We start from the raw sequence: 6,801 nt of genomic DNA, 5'->3' as shown, positions 1-6,801 counted from the left end.
CTTTTTATAGTCTTTTCTTTGGTAGCCCTCTTTATCAGATTTCTTTTTATCGAAGTATTTTTTTTCTTTTTAGCAAAAGATGTTCTCTTGAACCACATTCTAAACAAGTTAATGATCAGGATACTCATGTGTTTGTGCGTGACAATTCTTTTAAATTTCAAGATAATGGCTAGTATAGTCAACATCACTTCATTCTCTTCCTCATCATCTTTTTCATTCTTGCAAACTTCAGAATTTGAGAGTTTTCTTCACTTTTCCATTTTATGCATGCCATGTTCTTTAACGAAATAAAGGATTCCTTTTGAGAGTAAGTATATGAGTTATCAATTTACCATTTAGATCAATAAATGGTAGGGTTATGAGGTCTTGAACTTCCTTAAATTGTAGTGAACTTAAGACCTCATCTTGTTGTTCGCAGGCTTCTTAGGATCTTGAGGAGTTTCTCCTGTCATTGTCTTGTCGAGGTAATTAATACTTGATGTTCAGATCATCAATACGTAGAAACATATTGGATGAAAACTAAGTTTAAAGTTCAGCCCAACGAACCATGGGCTAAGCCACATGGGGGGCCAACAGGAGCCGACACTTGCAGCCTACTTTCGCAATCTATTCTTACGAAATTTTCTAGTTTGGCTTCTACAAGGTTTTCATTTATATATTGCTAATACTGCTTCATATTTTTCCAACCTAACTTTTATATTTTTGGCTTCGCTCTTGAAGAACACAATACTTGATGTTCGACCAGATAGACTATTTTTGGCCAAAGCACCTATAAGACGCAATTTTTTCTTGATCTTTATCCAAATATAATTAGAGATAATTAAAATTGAAATAGTGCATCATCAAGTATACTAAATTAAATGAGACATTTAATTAGAATATGAAAAAAAATTATTATTATTATCGTGTTAACTTTAGTAAACTTAAATAGAACATGAATAATTTTTGTTGCCTAGAAATGAAAACAAAAGTCATATTGATACTACTCTTTTAAGCACACTAGTTGGTGGGGCGCGTGCACGTACTCCCTCAAGTTATCCTATTTTATTTAAATTAATTAATTAAAATGAAAGTTCAAGTTATCCTATTTTATTTAAATTAATTAATTAAAATGAAAGTTAAAAAGACAAAGAGATGATTTTTGTTGATGTTCTACCTAAGGAAACATAATAGCTTGTACTAAAAATACTAAACCTATTAAGTAAATGTTGGGGACTTGGGGTGATGTATTGAAAGTTTTTTTGTTATGATTTAAAAAAAATAGTTTTTAGCATATTTCATTAAAATTCTAAAAGTATTAGTTTTATATGAAGATATATTTATTATTGTTATGATTGACAGTTAAAGCTTCAATTAATTTAGATTGATATTGTAGATAAGGAAATTGCTTAAACTAATTTAGCTCATAATGAAATTGCTAAAACTAACAAGAGTATGCTTAAAACTAATTTATTTACTTTCAAGCATCTGCAAGTTTATTTATAGATAAACAATCAAAACCCAAAGTGCTTGAGCACCAATATACGTTGTTTATTCACAAGGACTCATAACTCTAATAGTCCATAGATGATGATAAATCATAAAAATCAAGCATTAAATGGGTAAAAACATATACTTTGACGTACGTTGTATTATGCGTGTTGTCTTACTCTTGACCACTTTTACTACCAACCCAAATTCACCAAATTTCACTTACATTAATAAAAGAAAAATTCAATTAAGCACAAACACATGAAGTACAATTAAACTTGCTTACATCGACATCAAACATTTAGGACAGAAATTTCAAAACATCAAAATGATAATGAGTAAATAACCAATTGAACCTTAATTTATTAAACTCAATTAAAGGTCATAGAAATAGATAAGATGCAGAGCTCACCTCTCCCTAAGCAGCCCACAATAGTTGTTGATGGGATAATCACAGAGGCAGTAGTTGAAGTGGTTCAAACAGTAGATAACAAACAACAAGTATTCCTAGTTGATGCATTGCAACAGTAGATTGATAAATAGGTATTTTCTGTATTGATATCTCTCATTCTCCTCCAGTTTAACCCTATCTAACCTATTGAACGCAACACTCATCATATGTCTTATGTACGCCAGCAAAATGTGCACATTCACAAAGTCAGTCATGATTTCCAAAATTTTCATTGCAAGAGCCAAGAACCACCATTAAATTAAGGAATACCTTTCCCTAACTAATTCCATATCTTTCTTGTGGTTTATAAGATGGAATTATCTTAGCATTAGATTCATTCAATGCAATAATTATCTACCCCATGACCACATTATTGTTAATTATATGATTATATCCCATGCTTTTCCTATTGAAGCGGACCATATGCATAGAGCTCACAATGAACTTCATGCAAAAAGTCAATCAGGTATGCTGAGAATCGAGTATTGTAAGCAATAGCATGACTCAAAATTTTCTTAGAGTGGCGATCTGAACATGTTTAACAAGACTCGGAATAACGCAACTTCAAGTACAGAGAAATTGCAGTGCTATCTTCAAGAAGGGAATGAAAAAGCAGAGCCCGAGTCTAGTTTGAGCAGTATCTAGAAAGAGAAGCGATACTCGTACATGGGATTTTAGAAGAAACTGCTGCAATATACTGGACCAAGCTCTGCAACTGTTCTTTTCTTTACCTTACTTCTACATTGATACTAATACATAGATTAGGATACATCAAAGATTACCATGTGAACACAAATTAAGTCTGAGTGTATAGAACATTGAAATAGACTATACAAAACCAAAATCAACATGTTAGATGCATTCATACAGATACAAGCAAGGACTTCCAGAAAAAGTAAGCAATACACAAAGCAAGCTAATATATACAAAAACCTATATGTGAGAAAAATATGTAGATGAAATGTAAAAGTAAATTATATGCGTGGATATGTATGGATGAGAATCAAAAAGAGAGTGGGCATGTCCAAATATAGAAATATAGCAAAGCTAATGGGACAATTCGAAGTAGAAGTACAAGTCAAATGCATCCTAAACATCTAAAGTCATCCTACAAACAACTCCAGAATTTACACCAATTAATGTATTTATATACATCCATCAAATGATCATATGAAAAAAGAACACACAAGAGGTCAAGAAAAGATTTGTCATCTTACATCTATAGCATTCTTATGCATCAATTGCTCCACTGTACAATGGGGTAAAATACGATCAAGAAGATGTGAATTTGTAGCACCAACATTGCCTATGTACCGAATGTATCTATCGCATTCTGAGCACATAAATCAACCAAATATGGAGTTGTCCCCTTCCCCGCTCTCTTTTTGTTGGAGAAGTGTATGTACACTGATCTCATATTGAAACAAATGTTTCAAGTGATAAAGCCCATACAAACAGTGTGCAAGAACAAAACAGTGTATCTGACTTAAGATCTACGCCAAATGCTCATGAAGGACAGAAACTGACCCTTGATGCCTTTCAAGAGTTGAGAATAAGCCCAAAAACACAGATTGGGTCCAAAGAAGCCTAGCCAACATCGAAGAACAGCATCATGGGCATGATAAGACAAACAGACAGTAGAATCAAGGATACAGAGCATTCTGTCAACCATCAGACCTTGCTGAGTCTCCTGAGTTCAGACCTGGATCATCTGGACCCTGATAAAGCCTGGGACACCATCTCACCACACGGGCCAAACCATCAAGGGCCTAGGACCATGCTAACAATCCACGTGGAACTCTAAAATCCATGCTGAAGGAGGGCTGGTCGACAGTTTTCAGAATCAGAATTTGTTTAAGTTTTTATTGCTTTCTGTTTTCTGTTTTGAGCGCTCATGTATTAGCACGTGAGTTTTAAAATAGACTTGTGAAATTTTAGCCGTTAAGTTTGTTGAGATCTCTATATAAGGGGAGTCTCACTTGTGTAATAATCAGTTTTGGAGTTTTGATCATTCATAATAATACAAGAGGTAATTCAGAAAAGTTTTTTCTGTTTTCTGAAGTTTGTTTGCAAACTTCATCAAGGTTGTGGAGCACCCTTGTCCTTGGAGTATAAAGAGTTGTGGAGCAACTTTGAATTCTCTAAAGGAACCTGGAATCAAAGTCTGGAAGACTTTGTAACGTGATAGACTAGTTTGTGTATTAGAGAAAGGAGTCGAGATAATCACTGATCATCATCACCACCAGTTCAAGAAGTCGTTTCTTGGTTCTGCTTGTGATCATTTAGAGTTCTTTTTGATAACATCTGTAGTTTCTGAGAAGAGTAGCAAGCCAAATACCCGTACAACAATAATCATTGCATCACCAAGGCCCTATTCAGCCTTAGTTTTGCATCACATATCTCCTTAGTCCTGCAGTATTGAAACAACTAAGAGACAAGCGGTCAGAAAAAAGGATGGAATGTAAAACTTGAAGACACTAAAATTAATCATGGTCTTTCCCCACACACACACACAAAATAAAAAAATCAAAAGCACACAAAAGAATCTACTAATGATCAGCTACTAATAACATTATAAAACCAACAAAAAAGCAGGAATATAAAATTCATCAGCTAAAGAAACTTTAAAACTGATAAAGAAGGCACAAGTATTCAACATAGTGCAATAATATTGTTTCGGTCAAGATCGCGAATTTGCGCCAACACGGATGAATTAGACGTACAACAACATTATGATATGGTAATGCAGGCGGTATTTTGCACTATGATCATCAACGAATGAACAAAAAGAAAGAGTTTCTAAAAACAGCTTACCTTATCCATAAAAATTCACTTTCTTAAGGGTTTTAAAGGGAGCAAGGATTGCAAAAAGTCAATGCGTAGTGCAGTTTTATTGGTATCACCATGCAGTTTGATTAATACACAATAGTACAGTTTTCAATCATAGTAATTTCAAGAGAATTGATAATAGAGTAAGAATTGGGCACTTTCGGCGTAAAAGAATATAATCTTAAGACAAAGAGGGAAGAAGTATTTCCTCAATTCACAACAACCTACTGCCTGACAAAATTTCACTACTGCCCATACTTTGATAAACTATATTATGAGACCCAATTCACCAAACGGAAAATTCCCACCAAATACATTATCAAACTAATCAAATGACAAACAAATTAAACATATATTCAGACCAAATTCAAATAAATCAACTAACCTTATTGCGAGATTATCTAGACTCTTATTTCAAGATATTCAAACAAATTACCAAAATAAATAGTAGAATTAAATTACTAATCAATTGAAACTCTGATAAATTCCAACAAATCAAATATGAAACCCTAAATTCATAAATTTACCCAGAAAGATGTGGAACTCAACAAAGAAATGTGAAAAAATACAAATTAAAAAAAACCATTTTCTTTCTTCAAATTTATATATATATATATATATATATATATATGTATATATATATATATGTATATATGTATATATATGTATATATGTATATATATGTATATATGTATATATATATATATATGTATATATATATATATATATATATATATATATATATATATATATATATATATATATATTATGAAGAAAAAAGTCGCCAAAATCATCAATAATAACAGCAAGAGGGAAAGGAGTAAGCTGATGAAAGGCAGGAAATTATTTTTGAAGGCTTTCATCATCATAATCATCTACATACTTGCCAATCAACCATAAGAATGTATGCAAAATAAGGGAAATTTTCAATTGCGAGAGTAACAAATAAGAGAACAAGAATAAGTAATAAACTTGATTTAAATTCGGTCATATATAGGAGATGAATCATCAATTCCCTGAGAAAGAAACGGAGTTTTGGTTTGAATTGAGCAAAACTACGTATACCTGGTCAGAGTATTCCTTGCACATTGAGTTGCTTCCTGTTTTCAGCACGCTTCTTCTTCTCGGAATTGAGCAACTCTTTTGAGGCCAAAGCCCACTCTTCCTCTCTTTTATGCTTCTTCAAAAGAGACTTTGGGACAATAACTTTAGCCTCCTCACCCATCTCTACCTAATCGATGGCACAAGCTTCATGAAACAAAAATCGAAAAACGTATAATCTCACAAAAATAAGAAAACAATCTAATAGCAAGATCATCTGCTCAATCCAACGTTCTATACAAATGTAAGCAATTATTTGCATTTTTTAAGCAGGATCCCAACAATATTCAGAACCAGAAATCAAATTGCTACCATTACTAAGCAATCTAATAACGATAGACTTAATTGATAAACTTGTACAAATTTATCCAATTGACATTTACAGACAAGAAATTCCGTACACTGAAGTACTAAACTAAATCTAAACCACATAGGATACTAATAACACCCACAAACAAGCAAGCCTAATTCCATAAATCGTCATAAAATCAAAACTAAATTTTCATCAAAAAAAACCAGTGAAAAACCTGAATTTGCATCAATTAAACAGGAACTAACCCAAAATGGAGATCTTCAGAGACTATTACACCATGAAATGTATTGAACTGAAGGCCTGCAATCAAAACAATTCAAATCATTAACCCTAGCTAATTCGTAATTCCAATTAAACCTTAAAATTAAACTGACTTAAACTCATCCTAAACCTAAAATCTCAAAACATCTAGAGAACAAAATCCAAAAAATCGAACAACATAACTTACAATTCCTCACCATTAAAGCATCGAAATGAATCAGTAATTAATCATTGAATCATTGAACATGGAACATCGAACTTGAGCAAAATAATCGAAAATAGGAAGATATCGATATTAATGGACATGGAAAAATCCAGGGAAAACTTGATAAATCGAGAGAAAGGTGACACTATAGAGGTTTTTGTTGGACCAAAG

The 6,801-nt window shown here is 32.5% G+C and overlaps 1 long non-coding RNA gene across 2 annotated transcripts; it reads right to left on the bottom strand.

Annotated features, from left to right (window-relative positions):
- Positions 1-3,047: 3,047 nt before the first annotated feature.
- LOC130828732 (uncharacterized) lies at positions 3,048-6,801 on the bottom strand. Of its 2 annotated transcripts, none has more exons than XR_009047391.1 (4): positions 6,623-6,801; positions 6,410-6,464; positions 5,816-5,981; positions 3,048-4,331 (listed from the first exon to the last, which is right to left on the bottom strand). It is a non-coding gene; the product is annotated as an uncharacterized LOC130828732 (long non-coding RNA). The 2 variants fall into 2 exon arrangements; XR_009047392.1 differs by having other exon boundaries at positions 3,048-4,348; positions 6,623-6,795.

Source organism: Amaranthus tricolor, chromosome 1 (assembly GCF_026212465.1).
Source record: "Amaranthus tricolor cultivar Red isolate AtriRed21 chromosome 1, ASM2621246v1, whole genome shotgun sequence".
NCBI classification, from domain to species: domain Eukaryota; kingdom Viridiplantae; phylum Streptophyta; class Magnoliopsida; order Caryophyllales; family Amaranthaceae; genus Amaranthus; species Amaranthus tricolor.
Note: the sequence above shows the minus strand (reverse complement) of the source record. Positions and strands in the feature narration are given on the sequence as shown.